The sequence below is a fragment of the Entelurus aequoreus genome, linkage group LG24, assembly GCF_033978785.1.
Source record: "Entelurus aequoreus isolate RoL-2023_Sb linkage group LG24, RoL_Eaeq_v1.1, whole genome shotgun sequence".
NCBI classification, from domain to species: Eukaryota; Metazoa; Chordata; class Actinopteri; order Syngnathiformes; family Syngnathidae; genus Entelurus; species Entelurus aequoreus.
Window position 1 is genome coordinate 14,680,892 of NC_084754.1, and position 27,128 is coordinate 14,708,019.

The window sequence follows — 27,128 nt, forward strand, 5'->3', positions numbered from 1 at the left end:
ACTGTACAGGGGTACATTGGTAAATAAGCTCATGTTAGAATAGAATATAACTTTATTGTAGCTGTTATAGAAACAATTAAAATCAGTTTGTAGAATTAGTTGCAGTATTGAATATGAAAATAAAAAAATAAATTTTAATAACAAAGTAGGGAATATGAGCATATGTTTATAGAAATAGTATCCCACATTGTTATTTATGGGTGTGTTAACAGTTAAAAACTAAAAAAACGGTAAAACTATACTGAGTGTACCCAATGGGTGTCGACAGTGAGCCTCCTGCGGTATTCATCATGATTTAAAGCAGACCCATGCGGTGAAATGTCAGTAATGTCCATATTTTTCATTCGGAAGGCATTCATGTGCACTGACCTCTCGCTGTGCAGCGGTGCAGGTGGCAGGCACTTACTGTACAGTAACGTATAGCTAAATGATCATAAATGAGCACACAGCAGGCAGGCAGGCCTCCAAAAGAAGAACAAACTGTTTTATGTCTTGTCATATAAGTAATACAGTGCATGTACCTGCTACACCTCTCTAAAAGTGGCCTACAGCATCACTTACAGGGAATTCTTGTCACTATTCCTATAGAGTTCACCATTTTAGGGAGGTACCAGTGTAAGAAAATTCAAAATACATGTTCTCCACTATTTTTCAATCTGCACAATTTAATGAAGAATCAACACACGTTGGTTGTAATTTACAAACCTGTCTGTTATTCTAGCTTTTTTCTCTAACTTTTAACACCAAGTACCACCTAAGAAAACACTTGGCTCTCCAAGTACCACCTTAATGACCAACATTATTATACAGTAGTGTAGTAGGCCTGAGTATTCATTAAGAAGAAGCCAGTGTATTGTTTTCGGCCACTGTAACACTATACACAATGCGCAAACATCATCAACAATGATGCTCCTTATATAGTACATATTTGCAGACTTCCTTGGCGTACCACTAGATGGTGCCCGCTTACCACTTGTGGTACGCTTACCACAGTTTGAGAATCACTGGCCAGTGTGCAGTTACTCATTGTCATAGGCCTACTAAGAGTATAGTTTATTTTAATTTGGTTGCCTTTTTTAAATTTTTATTCAGTAGTATTTTAGATATGATGTTGGTCTAATGCAGGGGCGTCAGTCATTTTAGATCGGGGGCCATATGGAGAAAAATCACGATAACTTAAAAATAAAGACAACTTCAGATTGTTTTCTTTGCCTAAAAATAGGACAAGCACATTCTGAAACTGAACAAATCATAATAATTATTATTATTTTTTACACTTACATGTTGCAGTTAACAGTATTCTATCTTTATTTGTCGTTATCTATACTTCCTGATTAAATTATGTGATAATGTTCATCAGTCAACTCATTGGTGTTAATTTTCAATCTATCAAGATAAAAAAATAATATCAGGCCCGCGGGCCTTACGTTTGACACCCCTGGACTAATGTCTGTTTTAGGCTGTATATATATTTGATAAATAATGCTAAAGAACTGAAATTATTATCGCCTTTAAAAACTAAGCATTATACATAATTGTTCATGCACTTCCTGTATTGGATGTAATAAACTGCATACAGTATTAAGTTTCCTGTGTAAAGTTAGTTTTGAAAACATTGAGCCACTTCATTCCTTTCATCAGTACAAGGGTGCATGTGCAGGAAGTACACTTAATGTACAGTAGTTAAGTGCATAGTTGGGTGTCATTATTCAGTGACGAAAAAAACTGGAACAACAAGATGGAGATAAGTGTCATTCTCTTTCCTCACACTTTTTATTTCTTTTGTTCCTGCTCTTCTTGTACCCTCTTCATCCTTGCGTTTCTATAAATATCAGCTGCACAGAGGCCACTGAGAATGGAAGCCCTGTTAACAGGAGGCAGAGCCTAATGATTGGCTATTTAGCGCCTGGCGTTGTCCAATCAGCTCCAAAAGAAGGCATGGTTACAGATATGACTGCAGTTTGGAGTAGTTCGCTGTATGGCCGCATGATGGCAGTGTGCGGTAATAGGTGACCTGTGCACAATACTGCTTTTAGTTACAAATTATTATTAGACTATTTGATGAGAGAACCAATAGTTATATTCTAAACATGATGTGCTGTTAACGACTGTTTGATATATTTTGTTTGCTAATGTAATATTCTTGCTTTTGAGCTAATCTACATTCAAACACTTGTTGGGTTCTCTGTATTGTATTGAAAGATTCTTAGATTCGGGTTGTACAATGAGGCAGCACGGTTGACACAGGGGTTAGTGCATGTGCCTCACAATACGAAGGTCCTGGGTTCGATCCCCGAGCTCGCGGTCTTTCTGTGTGGAGTTTGCATGTTCCCTATGGGTACTCCGGCTTCCTCCCACCTCCAAAGACATGCACCTGGGGATAGGCTGATTGGCAACACTAAATTGGCCCTAGTGTGTGAATGTTGTCTGTCTATCTGTGTTGGCCCTGCAATGAGGTGGCGACTTGTCCAGGGTGTAGCCCGCCTTCCGCCCGAATGCAGCTGAGATAGGCTCCAGCAAAAAGGACAAGCGGTAGAAAATGGATGAATGGGTTGTCCAATGTTCTGACCCGAGACCATTTGAAGTCCGCAGCTCGTTTTTAAAAACACAAATTGTAAATACAATTTTTTTTAAAGCTAGCGTTGAACTGTTGAGGCTACACAACACAAAGGTGACAACCAGGTAGTTGTTTTTCTTTAAATATATACTTAATTTACTAGCACATTTAATCAGTTTTAGCCGTTGTTTACAAAAAAATATTAAAACGGCCGCCCATATCTGTGAGTTTTTCAGTATGCGCTTGTTGTTGGATAAAGCTGGCTACCCCTGTCCTACATGTACATGATGTTTACATGTGTTTATTGTACATTTAGTGTCATGCATTAGACTTGAGCATGAAAGAACATTGTATGTCACCACTGAAGACAAAATATCTGTGAACATTTTCCTCCATCCCAGCAGGCACAAGACATTGATATAAATAGATGTTTAAAAAAACAACAAAAAAAAGACTTCTAAACAAAATTGCAAAATAGTTGTATTTGTAAATTGAGACAACGTTGGTGTCTAACGTTGGATCCACGTTGTTGAGAAGCAACTCTACTCTGAGTCTCTCCCGGATGACAGAGCTCTTCACCCTATCTCTGGGGGTGATCCCAGACATCTTGCGGAGAAAACTAAATTCTGCCGCTTGTACTCATGACCTTTGGTCATTCCCCAAAGCTTGAGACCATATGTGAGAGTAGGAACATAGACTGACCGGTTATTCACCACAACTGACCGGTAGAGTGACTGCATCACTTCCGACCCTGCATCAATTCGTCTGTCAATATCGTGTTCCATTCTTCCCTGACTCCTGTTGAGGCAAAGCTTCACTACTGACTCGGGGGATGCAGTCCACCATGGCATGCTTACATGAAGCATTTTTATTCCGAGTCAGTTTTTAATCCGATTAAATGTGTCCATGTGCTCATAGCTAGTTGTACGTAATAAAAGAGAATATGGGACGAGTATAAATATTGTGTTGATATCGGCACCCACCATGAATAAATTGAAACATTTGGAGTAATACATGTGACCGGTATCGATATTGGCCAATTTCACTGACAGAAGATCAGTACCGAAATCAGCAGCATAAAACATAAAATTTAAAACATTCCTTTTAGATAGTACAGCTTTAGTCTGAGAGGATGGTATTCATCCTCTAAAATGATCGTTTTGCTTTGTTGTTTTGCAAAACAACAGTTTTTAAGATACAAAAAAGAGAGACCTCTGCCAGTACAACAACAGTCATTATGATCTCCCTATGTTGGTATTTCATTCAGTTGTATCAATGGTCAAGAGCGTACCTGAAACCAAAAGTGCCCACGACTTGCATGTTATTTGTTGGATGCTAAATTATTCAATTGCTTAGGAGGAGTTGAAATGACATGTTTGGGAGATATTACCCCTCTGTTCAGATATGGTTTCCCTTCTCCCTCACTCTCTTTCTAACCTTCTCTACATAGTTGTCCACAAGAGAGTGCTATTTCTCTTTGGGGTTCCTGTAGACAGCTGAGTCTTGACCTGAAGAGTTTGTCCATCAGTATACTGTGACATGCGCCTGCTCACCTGTTAGTTTCTAAGTGCTGCCGTCATTGTACTGAAGAGTATAGACCAGATTGTTTTTCTGGGTAAAAAAGTGCCCAGTCTTTATAGGGTCCCTTGTCTGTCACGGATGAATTCCATCTATCTGCTTCAATTACAATCAACGCCACTCCAACTCCCCAAATATGTATGCAGCCGTATCAAGAAATGAAGCATCCCCTAAGATATGTTTACCAAGTCTTTTAGTGTGCTTCCAGGGGGACGGGTGTCACCGCAGATACGCTTGACTGTGGGAAATGGAGCCAGCCGTTGGTCAGGTGCTCCTTTTAGCCAGTCAAGGTCACTTCCTGAAATCCACCCACTTGTCAATAACGGGCCATCCAGGGGTCGATATTTTCCCATTCCACAACATCACTGATGTAGCTAAAAAGAGACGTTAGAGAGGATCAGCATATCAAAGTTGTTGATTCGTGCTACTGTAGCAGAAGAAATATTAATACAAGGTTTCTCTATTTTCGTAGTTGACCTTATTGAATTTTCAGTTTTTTACAAACAAGATCAATGGAGGATCAGTAACTAACTAGTTGAGTTGTTTATTTCATCATTAAGGATGCACTTTTGGCTAAAATATTTTGATTTACCATGGGGCAAACTGAAGATCAATTTTCAAATGGAAAAGAATCATAAAAAAGATGAAGGAATCTGCAGTTAAATGTTGTTCATTCTTGTTTCACTGCTAGTGTTGTATTGATTGGACCAATGCTGCCTGGTGCGTGGGTGTAATTCAACTTTCCATGGGTTCAGTTAGGGCTATATTCTCCTGTTTGTGCCTAAGTGTTTTTTTATGCGCTTGAAGTCACGCACGTTCCTATTATTCGCATTCTCCCGCCCATCCTGTGGACACGTCCACCTTTCGTAAATCAGACAAAAGTAATTAAGTCTGGAATAAAGGTGGGCTCATTACTAATGAGGTGGAGTTTGCTGTCATGACTTTTTTTTTCAGTTGCGTGAAAATTGTGGACCTAAAAATTTTTCTAAAACTTGTGAATGTCATTGAAATCCATGAAAAAGATCAATACATCCATCCATCTTCAACCACTTATCCGGAATCGGGTCGCGGGGACAACAGCTCCAGCAGAGACCCCCCAGACTTCCCTCTCCAGAGCAACATTAGCAACTTCCTCCTGGGGGACCCCGAAGCGTTCCCAGGCCAGAGAGGAGATGTAATCCCCCCATCTGGTCCTTGGCCTGCCGCGGGGTCTCCTCCCAGTGGGATGTGCAACGAGGACCTCCCTAGGGAGATGCTCGTGAGGCATCCGCACGAGATGCCCGAACCACCTAAGCTGCCTCCTTTCCAAGCAAAGGAGCAGCGTCTCTACTTCGAGTCTCTCTCGGGTGACTGAACTTCTCACCCTATCTCTAAGGGAGATTATTCTTTCAGTCATGACCCACATTTCATGACCATAGGTGAGACTAGGAATGTAGATAGCTCGGTAGACCGAGAGCTTTGCCCTCTGGCTCGGCTCTCGTTTCGTCACAACAGTGCGGCAGAGAGACTGCAATACTGCCCCAGCTGCTCCGATTCTCCGGCTGATTTCCTTCTCCATCTTTCCCTCATTTGTGAACAAGACCCCGAGATACTTAAACTCCTCCAACTGGGACAGAGTCTCGTTCTCTACCTGGACTGTACAAATGAAAAAGATCATACTTTAAATTTGAAAAGGCCGTGTCAATCCAGCAGGCAGTGCTTGTTATGGTGATGTAGTGTGTATGCACGCTACAACAGCTTCTTCTTCCTGGTTGATGTGAATAATAATCTGTAGATGAAACTTTGTTTACTTGTTACTAAAACCACTCTGATGTTAATTACGACGTTAAGAGTTCTGTTTAGTACAAATGTTTGTGAAGCCGTGTTGCGTCAGAAGATATTAACTGTCAAAAAAATCAATTGACTCAATTAATAGGCGCTACATTACATATGTATTTGCTGTTACATAGTCACATAGTTCAATGATCACAGTCCAGGATGTCCAAACATGGCAGATATAGGCGTGGTACCCTTCAGCTATGGTCGCACTCAGAAGACAATGGTGTGCATTTTGATTTTTGATAGTTAAAGGAGCTGTTTGCAACATTTAGACAGATGCCTAGAGGCCGCCAACTTTCCAAAGTATTTGACACAGTATATCCCACCCTCTTACGGCTAATGACGTAATTACGTATGTATGTAACACATGCACGCGCATTAGCCTCTCAAGGTGTTGTTAGCTAATGATAGCAATTTCGGTAGCTAGCGTTAGCTGTTATTGAATGTACATTCTATCATAACAACAATTGTTTGTTACATCTCTTGGACTGATTTTGTATGTGTGTTACATACTTCTCGACAAGACCGAATGAGTGACCGCTGTAAACACCAATCATTTTGTGTAAAAACATTTATGACATAAACTTTGTAATTGTGAAAAATATCAACAATTGTCAAACAAATGTGTTCTGTTAAACCACTAATGGTAACAACAGTGGTGTCATTACCTCCCTGCTTGGCACTCAGCATCAAGGGTTGGAATTGGGGTTTAAATCACCAAAATGATTCCCGGGCGCGGCGCCGCTGCTGCCCACTGCTCCCCAAGGGGATGGGTCAAATGCAGAGGACAAATTTCACCACACCTAGTGTGAGTGTGACAATCATTGGTACTTTAACTTTAACTTTAACTTCTTGTTATAGTTTTTGCTTTGAAAAATGTAACTGTAAGGAAGTTGCAAACAGCACCTTTGGTACTTTTATCCTCATCTTTAATGGATGTTTCCAGGTGTCTCATTTCAAGTGATCAGAATAGATTTGATACCGTAATTTCCGGACTATAAGCCGCACCTGACTATAAGCCGCACCAGCTAAATTTAGGAGAAAATACAGATTGCTCCATATATAAGCCGCACCCGACTATAAGCCGCAGGGTTTTGATGTGTAATTACCGTAGTATGTAGGGGTTCCTGCTACCACGGAGGGGATTGTCGGGACAGAGATGACAGTTTGGGAAGGCAAAGCGTCCCATTTATTAACAATAAATCTTTCAATCATTCAATCAAACTTTCACATCTTTGACATGGCGAACAGCATTCGTGCGGAGTACAAATAATACAACGTTGCAAAGTAATACAAAGTGCTCGCCTGTACGTTATCAAAATAACCAGCCTACCGGTATATGAAAAGTCAGTCTTTAATCATTGTGTCATCGTCTTCCTCCTGCGTACTAAAACCACCGAAATCCTCTTCGTCGGTGTCGGAGAAGAACAGGCCGTAAATAAGCCGCACCCTTGTATAAGCCGCAGGGACCAGAACAAGGGGAAAAAGTAGCGGCTTATAGTCCGGAAATTACGGTAGTTTTTTAAAAGTGACTTTTATTTTTTATTAGGCGTGGTGTACACTGCATCCAAACTTTCAGTACAATATAATGTTTCACCTTCGAGGGTTGCTGGACTTCAGCCTCAAAGGCGCGTAAGAACAAAAGTACTGAAGTTGATGGGAGAATATGCAGAATGTCAGATTTGACAGAGAACACCAACATTTCGGGCTTGCGCCACAGACTTACATGGAGTGGGGGAATGCCACGCAGCCAGAATCAATGCACCATTTTTCACTTAGGCACATGGGAGAATAGGGCCCCTATAGAAAATGATTAAAGAAAAAAAAAAGAAAATGAATATTGTTCTTAAGATTGAAACGTGAGTCTCATTCGGCATGGATGCAATATTTTTCTAAGCCCAAACACTTATCGGCGCCGAAATATTGGACTTTCCCCTGCAATGGGATCCACTGAGGGTTCATGGACAGGAAAGCAATGATGTGGGAATGATGTCATGACATCACCTCAAAGTACTTAAAAGGCATCCAGGCAGACTGCGCTGATGTCATCGTCGCGCAGATCATGTTGAGATTTATAGTCTCTTGAGACTTTTCCCTGTCCAAAGCCCTAAATATAGAACTTTTTGACATGAACAAGAATGGCAAATTAAAGACAGAAAACCAATGACATATAATACATTTTTAACATACAGACCAAAGTATTTATTTTGTATTAATTTATTTTAACAAACACACACACACACACGCACACGCACGCACACACACACACACACACACACACACACACACACACACACACACACACACACACACACACACACACACACACACACACACACACACACACACGCACACACACACACACACAAACACTCTTGTATTTGTTACCTTCTTGAGACCTCTGAAAAATGCCTACCTCTTTAGGACCACCTTTTCTAGATATATAAAGATTTGTATTTACAACATTAATAATGTATACATACTACGCAAATATAAAAAAGCTTGTTGTGAAAAATGACTTGGAATTTCACAAGAAAAAGGTCACAATTTCACAAGAAAAACTTAGAATTTTGGCAGTATTATAATAAGTCATAATTTTACTCAACGTAAGTCAAAATTTTACAAGAAAAACTGAACTTGTGTGCAATATTATGATACAAGTTGGAATTTTACTCAATAACAGTCGCAATTTTACAAGAAAAGCTTAAAATTTTGGCAACTGTATGAGGAGTCATAATTTTACTCGACAAAAGTCAAAATTTTTAAAGAAAAATTTAAAATGTTGGCAAGGTTATAATAATAATCTGAATTTTTACTTGGAAAAATGATGACAAAAGTCATTATTTTACTAAAAAAATGTCACTATTTTACAAGAACATAAGAAAAATGGCAATATTGTGATAAAAGTCAGAATTTTACTTGACAAATGTCAATATTTTGCATGAAAAAGTAATAATTTTACATAAAAACGTAACGATTTTACGAAAAAATATTCCTATATTACAGAAACAAAAAGAATGAGATATTGTTCCCAATTTTATAAGAAAAAAGTCGACACATTGTGAGAAAAATGTTCATATAATTCATTTATATTTTTTAGAATTTTTTGTTTGTAATTTGTTTTTAATATTCATTATATACTTCAAGTTATTACAGTATGTCTCGACATACATATTTTTTTAAATACATTTTGGCCAAAGGGGGCGCATTTCAATTTCTTACACACTCTTGTTATTATCCATCCATTTTCTACCGCTTATTCCCTTCGGGGCATATATTGGCCTGAGGGGGAGCACATGAAATGTTTACACACACTTGTTATTACATATGTTGACCAGAGGGGGAGCACTTTTAAAACCAACACTTTGAAAAATCCCTCCTTTTTGGGACCACCCTAATTTTGATAGATTTCACCACCAGGGGTGCAAATGAGTTGTGATGAGGTGGTGACTTGTCCAGGGTGCACACCGCCTTCCGCCCGAATGCAGCTGAGATAGGCTCCAGCACCCCCCGTGACCCCGAAAGGTGCAAGCGGTAGAAAATGGATGGATGGATGGGTGCAAATGAGACATTCTCTATTAGATGCAATGGTTTTCTGTATTGGGACCAGGATTTATGTCCTAACTTGTTCACCGGTCCTCATTTGGAAGGTACTTTTCCTTGTTGATGTCTCCAGAAGGGTCGAAATACAAGAACACACACACACACACACACACACACACACACACACACACACACACACACACACACACACACACACACACACACACACACACACACACACACACACACACACACACACACACACACACACACACAAAACATGTGCCTTGAGGGTGACTTTAGGTCAGGGCCGGCCCGTGGCATAGGCCGTATAGGCAAATGCTAAGGGCGCCGTCCATCAGGGGGCGCCACGCCAGTGCCACAAATGTTGGAGGAAAAAAATAAAAAAGTTGGTACTATTATTTCTAAATACACAAAATAATCCCACGTTAATTAAAATGCAAAGTAAAGCCTATTTAATAGAAATATTATTTGTTACAACATTACGCACCCCCCTCCCCCCGCACGGTGCGCCCCCTCCCTTCCCGTATCATGACTCTTTTTGGACGTCACCACATAAAAAAATCAACACAAGATGTCAAAACGGCCAAAACTGTCAGGTGCCCAGGGAAGAAAAAATAGAAAAGAAGAGGAGGAGAAACGAGAAAAAGACAGAGGTAGCAGGTAGGTAACGTTAGCCTACATGAAATTATTTGTCTGTTACAGAATGTGATAGTAACCTTTAGCATTAAGCTAATGTTACATGATTCGGTAATTCCTAATCAATAAATAGCTAGTTCTGTTTTAACTTCGGGTTAATATTGTGGAGGGGGCTAAATTGTTATGGAAAATAATAATGTAACGTTAGGTAATTACAGTACTCCCTGGTGTACAGTAATTTGTAAGTCATTCTTGTTAATGCAATATTAAAAAGCACAAATAGAGAACTCTGTTGGATCCCCTTTTTTTGTAATATAGTTGTTAAAGTCATACTGGTTTGATATCTTGTTTTGTGCAGTGCCTTATTTATATTGTATTTTTAATTTATTTTATGCAACTTGTTGACACGTTTTATTTTGTGTTTATGTATGTAAAAAATATTGTATTTCATATATTCATTTTTTATTTTTTGTATTCATTTATTTATCCATAGTTTTTTTTATCTTGTTAACAATTCTGATTGTTAATTTGCTTTCTTTAAGTAAAAAAAAGGTCAAAGACAAAGCTATTCGGTTTCTTGTGAGTATATACACTTCACTGCCGATGTGGGAGGGCACCACCTAAAATCTTGCCTAGGGCGCCAGATTGGTTAGGGCCGGGCCTGATGTACAAGCAACATATTTGGGAAACATCCTCCAGACCAACATAATCTTCAATTGCTTTTTAAAATAATACAATTTGGTCCTCTGTGTTCAAGCGTACATTGATGAGTAGACATTCAAGTCATCACAAAGTCTTGTTGAGTAAGTATGTGTATCAAGAGAGTATATTTTTGTAAATATGGAAAACTTTTGGTAAATCAGTGGATATATTTTGCATGAAAATAGATATACAATATTGGTTGAATATTGTTAAAATGTTGTGTTTTTAAAAAATAGGCGCAGGTGAAGACAGTTTATTGGAAAAATACATTATTCTCAAGAATTTATTTTGAAATAATGTTTTTTAAAAAGGTATGATTGGCAAGTCGCACACCAAATACTATTGCAATACATTGTATGTGGATATATTAAACTATAGTATAATGTCAACATTATACTATAGTTATAATAAAACAACAAACTTTCCTGAAGATACCCATCAATTTCATCATCTTGCTACAGAAAAGTTCAGTATGTTGTTTCCAAGTTCATTTATCATCAAAAATAACTTGTCAAAATTTGGTTTGAAGCTAATGTTGATGCCATCAAAAATTGGTTTCACGTCTTCTTTATTATAGCTTTTGTTTTTCGTACTAAAAAAATCATCAAGTTAGTTTTTTTCAATAATATGTGACAATTTGTTAACTTTAAACCATTCAAAAATAATAGACAGTTCCTTATTTATTTCTTATGGGTTGTACTTGTATAGCGCTTTTCTACCTTCAAGGTACTCAAAGCGCTTTGACACTATTTCCACATTCACCCAGTCACACACACATTCACACACTGATGGCGGTAGCTGCCATGCAAGGCCCTAACCACGACCCATCAGGAGCAAGGGTGAAGTGTCTTGCTCAAGGACACAATGGACGTGACGAGGTTGTTAGAAGGTGGGGATTGAACCAGGAACCCTCAGGTTGCTGGCAAGGCCACCCTCAAAGTATTAAAGGTATCATCTGCAAACATCAGAGGCAGTACATTCTTACAAACATTTTTAAAATCATTGATATAGATTAGAAATAAAAGGGGTCCCAAAACCCTGAGGAACCCCAAAAAGTAATTTAGCTGTATTAGAATTTTAATTGTTTGAGTTTGAGTTTGAGTTTGAGTTTATTTCGAACATGCAAGCATACAACATGATACATCACAATTTCCAGTTTCTCTTTTCAACATGTTCGAAAAGGAGTAGGAAGAAGCAGAGCTTATTTAATCCTACCCCTTTTCTTTACATTACAGTTGCTGAAACTTTTTTATTCACTTCCTGTTCTCAATTGTAATATGTACATATTGTTCTCTTTCATGAAGATAGCTATTTTAAAACAAGATTTGCATTGCGATATTTATCCAATTTTGTTTGCAGATTTTTGCCAGGAAAAACAACTTTTTTTTAAAACAAAAATTCTTTCTCCAAAAAGCCAAATCAGATAGACCAGGATTTAGTTTATAAAAAGCTTGAAAGGTTGAAACGTCCAAAGTGGAGTGAACACTTTTGCAAGCAACTGTAGACATTTAACTCGGTGTTTAGTCATTCTGAATTAGACAGTGTGAAATCCATATTTACACACTCTTGATTTAGTTTTGTTGCCAGGAAAATCATTTCTTCAAAAAAGATTATACACCGCCTGAGGGCTGTGTCTGATAAACAGCACACATGCACGTGGCCACATGCACGCTCGTGTAACGATAGAGATCAGCTGTGCAGCTGCAGGTATCGACTGTGGCATGACTAATGGATTTATTAATGGCTGGCAGCGGTAAATCAAAAAACCATCAGCAGGCATTCAAAGTGGAGACACCAACATAATCCTCGCATGAATAATGCATGCTGGATGGCTCGAAAGATGAAGTGCATGTGAGCTCGGATGATACTGTGCACGTCCACATTTGTTATTTTAATGACAGGTTTCTTCGCAGCCGTAGTTCTGCAGTAAACGGTAGGACAGATAATAGTTCATTTGTCAAATACAAGTCAACACAGAGTATACAATGCATCAAAATATGATGGACAAGAATAAGTACTGACTTTTTGAACCCTTTGGTTTATGAAACAGTGTGGCTAATTTATGGATTTTTCTTTGCTAACAGCCAAAATGTATAGTATTCAACAAATAGTTTTCATATTAGACCGACGGAGACGCTGACAAGGTGTGTTATTGTTTGTGCTATGGTGCTATCTTTTGAACAGGTTTGCTAACTCCAGATGCTGCCGGTTGAAAATGTCCTTCCCGTTTCGTGCCTTGAACCAGAAGTGTAACCGTTCATAGCGTTTCTGCTCGAAAGAAATCTTCATTCATCATTCCAAGCAACGTTTGTAAGTTTTGCAATATAACTAAAACAATTCATACTTTCTAAACCGTCCCATGTGTGATGTCTGTGGGAGTGTTTTCATGCATATTTGTATTTATCAGCCTGATGGCAGAGGGAAATTATTCTTCTGCCAAAGAAAGTATACTATGTGAGCTATAAACATTTTTAAAAAGTCAGTAGATTTTATAGTAATCTATTGACACCTAAGTTGCCAGAGTTGTACCATAAAAATACTGTATTAATCGTCATCCATTCATCCATTTTCTACCGCTTGTCCCTTTCGGGGTAAACCTACATACATTTTACAGTAAAATAAACTGAGCGTTTACTGTAAAATCTACATATTTTGTTTTACAGAGTGTTTATTTGATTAATAATGTTTTATTTAAAAAATAAAAAAAACTTGGTTGAAATACTTCTGTTTGTGCATAAGTACTTTTCGAGCAAATTCAACAATAGCGTGATCATTTTGATGATTTTGGTCACAATAACCGTGCTATAACATGTTCATGTTGTTACATCCTTATATAAATAAAGAAATATAATCAAGTTCCCAAAAATAACTACATTCAGGGAGGGGGGTCGCGGAATGTTGTCCTCCAGGGAGATCATGACAGAAAATAATTGAGAGGCACTGGTGTAATGTGAACTGTATTATATATTTCTTAATGATCATTTTTAACATATCCTGTCCAGCCTCTCAGGCAAATCATATTGTTGATGTAGATTTGGGGGGGACATTTGGGGATAAGACAGAGAGACAACAACAAAAACAATAACAGCTGCACTACATCAGCAAATAGGATATATACAAATATGATACCAAAAAAATACAGTTAGTGAAGTCAATAGTAATAACACAGAAAGGACAATGCAAATGATTGCACTATAACAAAAATACCAATAGAAAGAACAATATTGATTGTGAATAATAATAATTACTTCTGTTATCAACACTACAATTGCTTCAAATGCAACAATTCATAATGACAAAAGAAGGCAGACAAAGAAGAGGGAAAGAAAGAGGAGTGGACTATAATAACCTTTTACATTGTTATTGTAATTGGTGCATGTGTATGTATGTTGTACAGTGAATATGCATGCGTATGTACGTATACAGTATATGTGCGTATGTAGGTATGTACAGTATAGGCCAAAAGTTTGGACACACACTCTCCGTAACAAATGTGTTTTCTTTATTTTCATGACTATTTACATTGTAGATTGTCACTGAAGGCATCACAACTATAAATGAACACATGCAGAGTTATGTACTTAACAAAAAAAGGTGAAATAACTGAAAACATCCCCGAACAGGACAAGAAAATGGATGGATAAATGTTTTATATTGTAGTTTCTTCAAAATAAATGGGTTAAATGGGTTATACTTGTATAGCGCGTTTCTACCTTCAAGGTACTCAAAGCGCGTTGACACTATTTCCACATTCACCCATTCATACACACCTTTAAACACACATTCAAACACTGATGGCGGGAGCTGCCATGCAAGGCCCTAACCACAACCCATCAGGAGCAAGGGTGAAGTGTCTTGCTCAAGGACACAGCGGACGTGACTAGGTTGGTAGAAGCTGGGGATCGAACCAGGAACCCTCAGGTTGCTGACACGGCCACTCTCCCAACATCGCCACACCGTCCCCAAATAGCCACCCTTTGCTCTGATTACTGCTTTGCACACTCTTGGCATTCTCTCGATGAGCTTCAAGCACACCTGTGAAGTGAAAACCATTTCAGGTGACTACCTCTTGAAGCTCATCAAGATAATGCCAAGAGTGTGCGAAACAGTAATCAGAGCAAAGGGTGGCTATTTTGAAGAAACTAGCATATAAAACATGTTTTCAGTTATTTCACCTTTTTTTTCTTAAGTACAGAACTCCACATGTGTTCATTCATAGTTTTGATGCCTTCAGTGACAATCTACAATGTAAATAGTCATGAAAATAAAGAAAATGCGTTGAATGAGAAGGTGTGTCCAAACTTTTGGCCTGTACTGTATGTACATGTGTATGTATGTACGAATATGTATGTACGTTTATAAGTATGTGTGTATGCACTTATGTATGTACAGTATGTCTGTCTGCAAACATACTATATTTGTAAGATGTATTAAAACACAAAACCGATGCTCTTCTGTTAAAATAAAATCACTTTTTGTGCGTCGTTTACAGTCAGCATGCCTGACCTCATACGGGATGGATTAGTTCACAGCCTATCAATAACGATCACATGATACACGATTATCATAATGGTCTTTCGCATGACTCCGCTTGACACCGCCGGCACCACAGAGTCTGTCCACCACTTTGTCGATTCTTTTCAGAGTGTTGTGTTGTTGTGTCATTGCTGGCTCCACACTGACAGCCGATGTCTGTGTGTGTGTGTGTGTGTGTGTGCGCGTTTGTGTGAGTGAGTGTGTGTGAGTGAGTCAGCCGCATTACTCATGTCTGCAGATGCTGTACAGTACCTGGCTCCAGCACAATCATGAAGAGGTGGCTGGAAGAGACAATAGCTTGATGCAACGCAGACAGACAAGCAGAGAGGGAGAAGGATGTGAAAGCAGAAGGAAGTGTTAGGGGTTTTCAGAAGGGTAGAAATTGGCAATCATCTGCCAGCGCATCAAATGGCGACTAACAAGCGGAACAGTAAAAACATGTTGTTTCAATGTAGTAAGTGTTCCTTGGCTACAGTGGTACTACCCCCCGCTTCCGTTTGTGTTCCAAGCAAATTAGACATGAAGTCACTTCCAGCCAGAAGCAGTTGTACAGAAATAGCATGCATGCAGCTCAGCAACGATAAGACAGCAGGAGCCGCAGAAGAAGGAGAAGAAGAAGAGCCAGCAGAGTTGTACTAAAGTCTCTCACAGGCCATTGGAACTTCTCTAGCAGTCAAGATTCTGTTATGTTTTTACATTCCACACCGTTTGACGTAAATATGTTTTAGTCAGGAAAAAAACACCAAAATGGAGTCAACTGACTGCAAAACCCAAGATCTGAATGACTATTTACTGTAGCTGCATTTGCATTGCTGTGTGCATAAGCATACAGTACATAGTGGAAAGCACCAGTTCCATTGGCAGCAAAACAGGCCCAGAGCATAATACTACCACCACCATGCTTGACGGTAAGCATGGTGTTCCTGGAATTAAAGGCCTCACCTTTTCTCCTCCAAACATATTGCTGGGTATTGTGGCCAAACAGCTAAATTTTTGTTTCATCTGACCGCAGAACTTTCCTCCAGAAGGTCTTATCTTTGTCCATGTGATGTCAGATGAAACAAAAATTGAGCTGTTTGGCCAAAATACCCAGCAATATGTTTGGAGGAGAAAAGGTGAGGCCTTTAATCCCAGGAACACCATGTGCTCCAATCACTATATCACAAAAAAACAAGAGTTGTAGAAATTATTGGGAACTCAAGACAGCCATGACAGTATGTTATTTACAAGTGTATGTCAACTTTTGACCACAACTGCACATAGATTACTCAATTTTCAATTTTCAAAAATCCACATACTTTCAATACAAAGGAATAATATACAAACAAAAATAGGGCTTTGCTATGAGACCCTCTGTCAGCAATAATGAGCAGTTTCTTCACGGAAGACCTGGAAACCACAGTCATCAACACAGCACCCATAACCTGCAGACGCACCTTCTGGAGAAGATACGTGGAAGACATTCTGGGAAAAATTAAAAAGGGGACATACACAGGATCTTACAGACCCATCCAATAGCATTTAAATAAGTTTTTTGCATTGAACAAAAATAGCACAGTCTACCAAGTCAAATTCCTTGTGTGTTCAACAGTTTTGGCCAACAAATCTGATTCAGATTCTGAAGAAAATATACACTTTTTTGGACATGAAAATCCACTGCAAACATGACGGCAGTCAAAACATTACTGTACACAGAGAACCAACACACGCCGACCAATATCTACTCTGGACCTCGATCATCCCACAGCACACAAACTATCAGTCGTGACTCTTGAGGACACTGAACGGGCCAGCATCATCACTGAAGAAGAGAAAAACATCAAAAACATTGAAAAACTGCCAATCACCAATCTGGGCCACCAAAAAGGGGAACTACAAGTAAAAACAAGGACACAAGAACAATGAAAAAAATCCCAATAAACATCTGAAACAAAAAACAAAGAGGCTATAAGCTCGCCACACTTGAGGGGAATAACAACCAAAAGAATAGGTCATGAAAAAACACAAAACAAACGCAGCAGTTAAACCTCACACGAAAACAAGACAATTGTTCATCCGGCCCGCGAATGAATTATCTATGGCCCCCCAGGATGATATTTGATTAGTACTAGAACCGGCCCGCAGGCCACAGCCTCCTGCTGCTCTTTTGCACGCACCAATACTCCATCAGTGTTGGCGCTAGGAATTTTCAAAATGGAGTCCCAGGGACCCCATCAAGTCATAAAAATGGGGGTCCCATAGTACATTTTTGGGGTCCCACTTTTTTGTAACCATTTTGGAAACAAATGATAAATGTATGCCTTATCCTGTTATATCTCACATTCTATATTGTGTTTTGGAAATAGGTTGTCATAAACATTACTTAATTCATTAAAAAAATAATACAAAAGTAAACACATTTTTATGCATATGTAAATCTGTTCAGTTATAAACATTCATTCACTTTCTTCTTTGCTTCATGAATCTAAACTTTACCGCTGCTGGGATTTTTTTCTATATTTCATTGTAATTTTTTTCAGAATGTATTTGTTCTATTTTTGGCCAAAGTACGACAAAGAAAACTATCTGGAGTTGTCTTTGTTTTTTAGTTTTAATGCCATGATTTTAATAGTCCGGCCCGCGTGTGCACAGATTTTCCTCCATGCGGCCTGTGTGTGTAAATCCATTCAACCATTCGTCCATTTTCTACCGCTTGTCCCTTTCATGGTCGCGGCATGCAGAAAAACATACATCGGAGAAACAGGCTGTACATTCAACACAAGAAAGAAAACAACTGCCACGGTCGAGTCGCATGTCTGCGATGGTCGTGTTGTCCAGGATGCAGAAGGACAGGAAGCGGCACAATCATCATTTAAGTAAGAACCTTTTTAATTCCATTGGCAGGGCAAAAAATAGAAAACAAACAGCATGTCGTTCGGAGGCGTGCAGGAAGCCCAAGGCAAAACCTAGTTTAGCGTAAATACCAAGGACATAAAGTAGTCGCGTGAGGCAAACCAGAATGCTAACCGTAGACAAAGGCGAACATTGATCCCACACTTATACTGAATGTGGCGAGACGGGTATAAAAAGGGGCATGCCTGTGATTGGAAGCAGGTGTGTTCACTCAGTGTGCCTCGCAACAAGAACATCGGAAAGAATGGGATAAGGAGACAAATGGAAGATTCACAAGAAGCCTAAAAGAAAAATCTGAACAGAACATCTTTGAATCAGCCATATCTAGGGTTGTACGGTATACCAGTGTTAGTATAGTACAGCGATACTAATGAATCATATTCGGTACTATACCGCCTTTGAAAAGTCAAGCCCCATTCGGCAGTGTTTTAGCTACTTCTAAATAAGTAATCCCCATCTCCATGGCGACAAATAAAGTTAGTTTCTTACAAGTATCATCCCTGCTGGACGAGGAATAGCTAAACATGCTTCACTACACACCGTAGCTCACCGGCGGCAAAATGTAAACAAACGCCATTGGTGGATCTACACCTAACATCCACTGTAATGAAACCAAGTTTACAAGCGTATCTAGTAGATACTACTATGATTATGTTGATATTTTTTGGCATCACAACATCTTATTTTGTCTTTTTTAAATGTATATTATGTTTATAAACTCAGGAAATATGTCCCTGGGCACATGAGGACTTTGAATATGACCAATGTATGATCCTGTAACTACTTGGTATCGGATTGATATCCAAATTTGTGGTATCATCCAAAACTAATGTAAAGTATCAAACAACAAAAGAACAAGTGATTATTACATTTGAACAGAAATGTAGATAGAACATGTTAAAAGAGAAAGTAAGCAGATATTAACAGTAAATGAACAAGTAGATTAATAATTCATTTTCTACCACTTGTCCTTAATAATTTTGACTAAATAATAGAATGATAAATGACACAATATGTTACTGCATACTAATAAAAGACAAGTTGTCTTGTATGTTCACTATTTTATTTAAGGACAAACTTGCAATAAGAAACATATGTTTGATGTACCCTCAGATTTTTTGTTAAAATAAAGCCAATAAGGCAATTTTTTGTGGTCACCTTTATTTAGAAAAGTACGGAGGCGTGGCGAAGCTGGGAGAGTGGCCGTGCCAGCAATCTGAGGGTTACTGGTTCAATCCCCACCTTCTACCATCCTTGAGCAAGACACTTCACCCTTGCTCCTGATGGGTCCTGGTTAGCGCCTTGCATGGCAGCTCCCGCCATCAGTGTGTGAATGTGTGTGTGAATGGGTGAATGTGGAAATAGTGTCAAAGCGCTTTGAGTTCCTTAAAAAAGGTAGAAAAGCGCTGTACAAAAAATAATAATAATAAAAAAAATAATAATAATAAAAAAAAAAAAAAGGATCAAAATAATTTTGGTACCGGTTACCAGTACCAAAATATTGGTATTGGGACAACACCAGCCATATCAGATCATTGCAGATTAAATAACCACATCATGGACTGGGACAACGGCAAAACCATTTTGAAAAAAATCAACAAATTGAAATGACGGATTTTAAGCAGGTCTGTCTGGTTGGCCACGCTCATAAGAACAGCTGATAGGCGACACATGGTCAGGTGCATAGGCGCCGATCCCGTGGGTGCTTCTTGGCCCGAGCACCCACGTGGGATTGATGGCAAATTATTTCTCACCACCAAGCAAAAACTGCGCATACTCCGAAAAGTAGCGTCAGATTTACCGCCCGTCCGAGCACCCACTGGCAGAAATGTGACCACTTTTGACGAAGACTGCGGGCGACAGTCAGCTAAAAAGTATGAATCTCAACATATTTTGGAGACTTGCTCACAACTTGTCAACAAGAGTGTTTTGGAGTTGTTGAAGTGTGTATTCGAGGACTTCTGATTAATTTGTTGAAGTAAAACATAACATTATGCATGTGCGTCTAATCTTCGCATCATGTTAGCTAGCTGGTGTTAGCCATGTTAGCTTCCTACAGTATATCCTCTTAGTAAGTTAGTATTCTTGTCACTGATGCCCGATGCAAAGGGTAGTTAGTTTATGTCAAGACAACTTTAACTTTACCTTGGATTTTGCGATGCTCCCGTAGATGCACTGTCATGTTTGTTTGGCCGCAAGCTCTTTTAGCGATCTTCTTCTTTCTTCACTGTAACCTTCTGTATTTTTACGGCAGGTGAAGCATTACCCAGCAGCATCTTAAACAGAGATAAAAGTTCAGGGGACCACTCCTCTTTATCTATCATATTGCCCGTAGTGTTACGTTCTCTGGTTGGCGTTGTTGGGCTAGACCACAGGATGGGAGCAAGGAAGGCTGGGTGCAAGTTAAAGCCCTTTTTATACGGGTAAAGAACAAGGCAAGGCAAAAAAATCTAGTGCAGCATGGAAGTGCACAGAAAACAAATGCTCTTCAAGGCACAAAGAACAATGATCCAGAAAGGAGCAACAGGTGAGACTAAATAGGCTGGAATTCCTAATGGAAAACAGGTGTGCTGGCAGGGAACAAAACAGAAAGTGAAGGTGCAGGAAAACAGGCAATCCAACAGGAAGTAGAACCAACATAGGAACAGTAGGACAGGAAATGCTATAAAACATGGTAACATTGAGAAGAAAATCAAAGCTATCATGTGGGATCATCAAATCATATCAAACTTTATTTTCAAAACACATTTCATTCGCAGGAAAATGGCAAACACAAATACTGTACAAAACAAAACATAAACAAAACAAGACAAAAAAAAACAAAGATAGAAGAAGAGAAGAATACCCACACATGAACAAACACACACACACACACACACACACACAAACACACACACACGCACACAATATAAATTATACAAATATTACATTAATAAGTTAATATAATTTTAACATTGAGATAATAATAGTGGAAATACTAATGATTAAGAAAAAAACAATACAAATAATAAATAACAGATGATTAGTAAAAACCCTGATTAAAAAGGTGTGACTTTAGCCTTTTTTTTTTTTTTCATTCAACGTTCTCTGCCGTCCTGAGGCTCTCTGGCAAGCAGTTCCACAGGTGGGGGCCACAGTGGCTAAATGCCGCCTCACCGTGGGTCTTTGTTCTAGTATTTGGTAAAGCTATAAGACCAGTGCCAGAGGGCCTCAGGATCTGGGAGGGTTGATACGGTAAAAGCAGGTCAGTTAGATAAGAAGGCCATTAAGACATCTAAAAACTAATAATGGGACTTTAAAATTGACCCTGAAGCGGACGGGGAGCCAATGCAGCGACTTTAAAACTGGTGTAATGTGCTCCCACCCTCTGGTCCTCATTAGTTGATCATGACATATAGTAAGATGGGTTCTGCAGCCACACACGACCTGAAGGACTTCTAACTTCCACTTTAGCTTATAACGTACTAACGGTATGAAAGACACTTATTGTGGTTTAGAAATTGGCACTTTTTAATACCAGGGTATACTTCAAAACCAGTAATCGGCCAATGCATAGGGTGACCACACACTTCAGTGTGTCAAAGAACACTCAAACATGAAAAATTAATTCATAAAGCCCAAGTTCAAATGATGTTTTTGAAAACATTGCACCTTTTGCACAACTTTGAAATCAGACATTTGGAGGGTGAATAGCTAAAAACATTATGATCCCATGCAGTAGGGCTTGCTTTGAACGGTCAACATTACGGCACTAATGCTGCCGCTTGATTGGCTCTGGTGGAAGTTGACCTTAAGGGGGAAAGCCTGATATGAAAAATCAACAACAACAAACTAGACTGGATTGTTTAATTCAGGGGTGTCAAACTCATTTTAGATAGGGGGCCACATAGGAAAAAATCCACTCCCAAGTGGGCCGGACTGGTAAAATCACGGCATGATAACTTAAAAATAAAGACAACTTCAGATTGTTTTCTTTGTTTAAAAATAGAACAAGCACATTCTGAAATTGTAGAAATCATAATGTTGTTGGGTTTTTTACACTTACATGTTGCAGTTAAAAATATTCTAAATTTATTTGTCGTTATTTATATTTTCTGAATAAATTATATGATAATGTTCATCAGTCAACTCATTAGTGTTCATTTTCAATCTATCAGATGAAAAATGTTTTAATCAAAATCAAATTACAGGATGTTATTTATGTAGTTTGACCATTTTCCTTGACTGATTTACTTACATCATGTGGTTTATTTTTTACATATGTAGCATTATCTACAAAGATACAAAGAATTGCTATTGCAGCATCTAGTGGACACATTTACAACAGCTGTTTCTTTCATTTAAAAATTTCAGGTATATTTTTAGACTTAGCAAACTCATTCCGCGGGCCGGATAAAACCTGTTCGCGGGCCTGATCCGGCCCTCGGGCCGTACGTTCGACACCCCTGGTTTAATTCATGGAAAACCGTAATAATGTCCACTTCTTTATTGTTGTAATTCTACAACATACCTCGACTAGAGGATATGGGTTCCACGCTGAGGCGTGATGGAATTTATGGAGATTCTGCAGTATCTCCTGTTTCTGTGCAAACACTGTAGACAGTATTTGGAAGTGCAACCATGCAGCAAGCAGATTATTATCCAGTCTGGGCCGGTATCAGCATTCAACTGAGCTCCTGTGGTCCGGGGATGCGGTTTTGGAGGTGCACAGGCGGAGATATAGGATATGTACTGCTGTGACTAATATAGTGCTGCAGTGTATGTGCACAATGAGCTGATGGGAGCATCTGTTGCGGTTTCACCTTGAAACAGGTATGTTGTCTGCTGCTGTCAGCCAACAGTAGGTGGCAGCAGTGGCAAGTCATGCAAATCCTCCATTCATCAAAATGATATTTTTGTGCTTGTCTAAGCACAATTGAAACCTGTGCCATCATCCAAACATATTACATTTCCATCAGTCAGGTTAAAGCTGTTCTGTGAACTCTTTGACTCCTGAGTGAGCTTTTCTTTGTTTTCCTGTAATTGGCAGGTCTAGACCCCTCCTCCAGTCTGCTGGTCACACCCACACAGGTAGCCATGACAACGCTAAATGCGTTAAAATGGATTACCTGGGGCCTGCTGAACAAGGGTCACTTCCCTTTAACTACACATATTTATAAGATATGTACTAAACATAAAAATTAAGAAATGTAATCATTCAAATATCAGTTGTATTTTTTATTTAGTAGGTGGGATTCAGTTGCAAAATAATTAAACGTAACTAGATCTATTTTCTTTTTCTTTTTTAAACCAGAGTCAGGGCCACAAACAAATACAATTGTCTATTTTAGTGTTCCCTTCTCACCGTACTGGAAGTGTTTCACTTGTTTTGTGAAATTTTTACATGTTTATTTATAATTAATACTTTTTTGTGCTGCTTCCCTTATCAGATGCAAATGACAGAATGCTCACATTATTCATCATGATTGTAAAGTAGGATCTCTTTACAGAAGTGTACCTAATGTAGTGACTTTGGTAATGATCATGCCTTCTTAAATCATGCGTACGTTGCACTATTTAACATATCCAAAAATAAATAATCCTACTAACTAGTGGCTAGCCCTTCTCCGTACCTCAATAATTTATCAGAATTTGTTTACTTTCTGTTTTCAGGGTTGTACCAGGTTACCAGTTTGTAATAGCAAAAGACAAACTGATGTGTGTAGATAGCTTGTTCAATAATTACAATATAAATTCAAAATCTTGACAAAAATACAAAAAAACAACAACACAATAATGATAGTTCACCATCTTTTTTTAAATAGTAAATGAAAAGAATAAAAAGTAATAGTAAAATGGAAATTCAATACTATATTGATAAATGGAAATATTTAAATTTAAATATAGTTCAGCAAAAAGATACCCCCCAAAAAACATAAGAATAAATAATAAATATCACAAGGTAAAACATTTTTGAATAATAAAAGGAAAGTTTAGAAAATAAGTCAAATTATTGGTGTTTGGAAAAAAACTAGAAAAAAACAGGAAAAAAAAATAGTACAGTAATAATATTTTTTATAGTAAAACAAACGTAAAGAAAGTGAGTAAAATTATTGCCGTTTGTAAATAGATGGTTCAGTAAACAAAGATTATTATTAATGAATAAATAAATAGATTGATTGGTTAAAAACCCCCAAATAAAAATAGAAAAATAAATAACACAGCAAAAATATTTTTAATGGTAAAACAAACATAAAGATAGCAAGTCAAATGATTGCCGTTTGTAAATGCCTTGTTCGATGGATTAATATTGAAATTAATTAATAAATAAATGGACTGACAAAAAGAAAACAACAAATAAAAATAAATAATGACAACTATTGTTTACATGGAAAAAAAAGAAAACAAAAGTCAATAACTTGCTGGCAGTATGGCTCAGGTGGCAGAGTGGCCATCCAGAAACTTAAGGCTTCCTGATACCAAAGCAGCTTCCTAAACACTTCACCTACCTTGAATGATGGGGACACACGAAAAAGAAAAATACTATCTAAATATATATATATATATATATATATATATATATATATATATATATATATATATATATATATATATATATATATATATATATATATATATATATATATATATATATATATATATATATATATATATATATATATATATATATATACATATATATATACACATATATATATTGTCCTGTCCAGCTACTCAGGCAAATCATATAGTTGATGTAGATCCCCATATCTGCTGTAAAGATTTACTTTAGAAAAGAGAAGTGTGGGATACTTCTCTCAGTGCCTTATTTGTATTTTACGGAGCCCCTAAAGGGACATGGGAATTATTATTTTTTTAGACATGTATCTCGTGGCCACGAGAAAGTATCTTTTTATAAAAAAAAATAAATTTTTTTTTTTTTTTTTTTTTTTTTTTTTTTTACTAAAAGTTTCTCCACGAGAAAGCATTGGATGCGTGCTGATGGTTTGGTGTGTGTTAAAATGGCAGTTTAGGAGTTAATTTGGCTGTATTTCCAATTAGGACTTTCCCCCATGTGTGTTGTGGCAAAATGTGAATGCTTGATTAGTAGGTGTGAGACTACGGAGCCCCTAAAGGGACATGGGAATTTATTTTTTTTTTAGACATGTATCTCGTGGCCACGAGAAACTTTTTATTTAAAAAAAAAAAAAAAAAAAAAAATTTTTTTTTTGTTTTTTTTTTGAAAAAGTCGTTTTGAAAAAGTTTCTCGTGGCCACGAGAAACTTTCTCGTCTAAAAAAAAATAAATTCCCATGTCCCTTTAGGGGCTCCGTATTATTATTATAATTTTTTTTTGGCCACGAGATACTTTCTCGTGCGCACGAGATACATGTCTAAAAAAAAAAAAATTCCCATGTCCCTTTAGGGGCTCCGTAGTATTTGACTTTATTAAATGTATTTATATTAGCAGGAGGAAGATAAAAAGAGAAAAAAAGGAAGACAGAGGGGGAAACAACAACAACAACAACAACAAAAAACACAAGAATAACAAGCACAACAGAACAGCATCAGCAAATAGGATGTGTACTATACTATACTATATAAATCTAATCCATTATTATTACATTAAAAATGAAATGAAAAGTTGATGGCTTCACTGTATTTACATTGAGTGTTTGGATCTCCATGTGTGGAATTTGCATGTTCACCCCACGTTCTAAAATGATGCATGTCATGTTAATTGGAGACTTTAAATTGTCTGCAGCTGTGCATGTGAGTGTGCAAGGTTGTCATGTGATTGGCTGATGACCAGTGCAGGGTGTACCCCGCCTTTTGCTCAAAGTCCTAGAACAGGGGTGTCAAAGTCAAGGCCCGCGGGCCAGTTCCGGCCCGCAAATGAATTATCTATGGCCCTCGGGATGATATTTGATTAGTATAATAACCGGCCCGCAGGCCACACCCGCCTGCTGCTGTTTTGCACGCACCAATACTCCATCCGTGTTGGCGCGAGGAATTTTCAAAATGGATCAAGTCATAAAAATGGGGTCCCACAGTACATTTTTGGGGTCCCGCTTTTTTGTAACCGTTTTGAAAACAAATGATAAATGTATGCATTGTCCTGTTATATCCCACATTCTATATTGTGTTTTGGAAAAAGGTTGTCATAAATGTTACTTAATTCATTTAAAAACATTTTAAAAAAGAAAACACATTTTTATGCATATATAACTTATTTCAGTTATAAACATTCATTCACTTTCTTCTTTCCTTTACCGCTGCCGGTATTTCTTTCTATATTTTTATTGTAATATTTTTAGAATGTGTTTGTTCTATTTTTGGCCAAAGTAAGACAAAGAAAACAATCTGAAGTTGTCTTTATTTTTTAGTTTTAACTCCATGATTTTAATAGTCCGGCCCGTGTGCCCACAGATCTTCCTCCATGCGGCCCCTGAGCTAAAATGACTGTCCTACAAGAAGAAGGAATGATGAAAAATGAGCCACGATTGATCAGTAGGAAAAAAAAAAGTTTTTGCAAGTTAGTTCAGGGACTTTCTGCTTTGTTTCATAAAACTTTGTGTTGACTTTGCGTGAGAAGCTGGGGGGACAGAGAAAGGAGAGAAGGGGGGTTCAAGTGAGGTGGGCAAACATGAAGTACTTCCAGGCAGCGTGACTCAGCAGGTTTATGGAAGGACAAGAGACACACACAGGCCTACAGAAAGGTTACAGGGAGTCTTCTTGGTGACGCGTGAAGGAGCGAGCGATGCAGTGCTGATGGAACTTGGGAGCCCATGTATGAACGCGCCCCCGAAGAAGAGAAAGTGGGTGAAAAGAATGAAGCGCGTGTCCTCTAAGTGCACATGTGT

The 27,128-nt window shown here is 38.1% G+C and overlaps 1 long non-coding RNA gene across 1 annotated transcript; it reads right to left on the bottom strand.

Annotated features, from left to right (window-relative positions):
• Positions 1–3,832: 3,832 nt before the first annotated feature.
• On the bottom strand, positions 3,833–21,183 carry LOC133641714 (uncharacterized). Its single transcript, XR_009824328.1, has 4 exons — positions 20,628–21,183; positions 20,432–20,562; positions 7,680–7,753; positions 3,833–4,509 (listed from the first exon to the last, which is right to left on the bottom strand). It is a non-coding gene; the product is annotated as an uncharacterized LOC133641714 (long non-coding RNA).
• Positions 21,184–27,128: the final 5,945 nt, after the last annotated feature.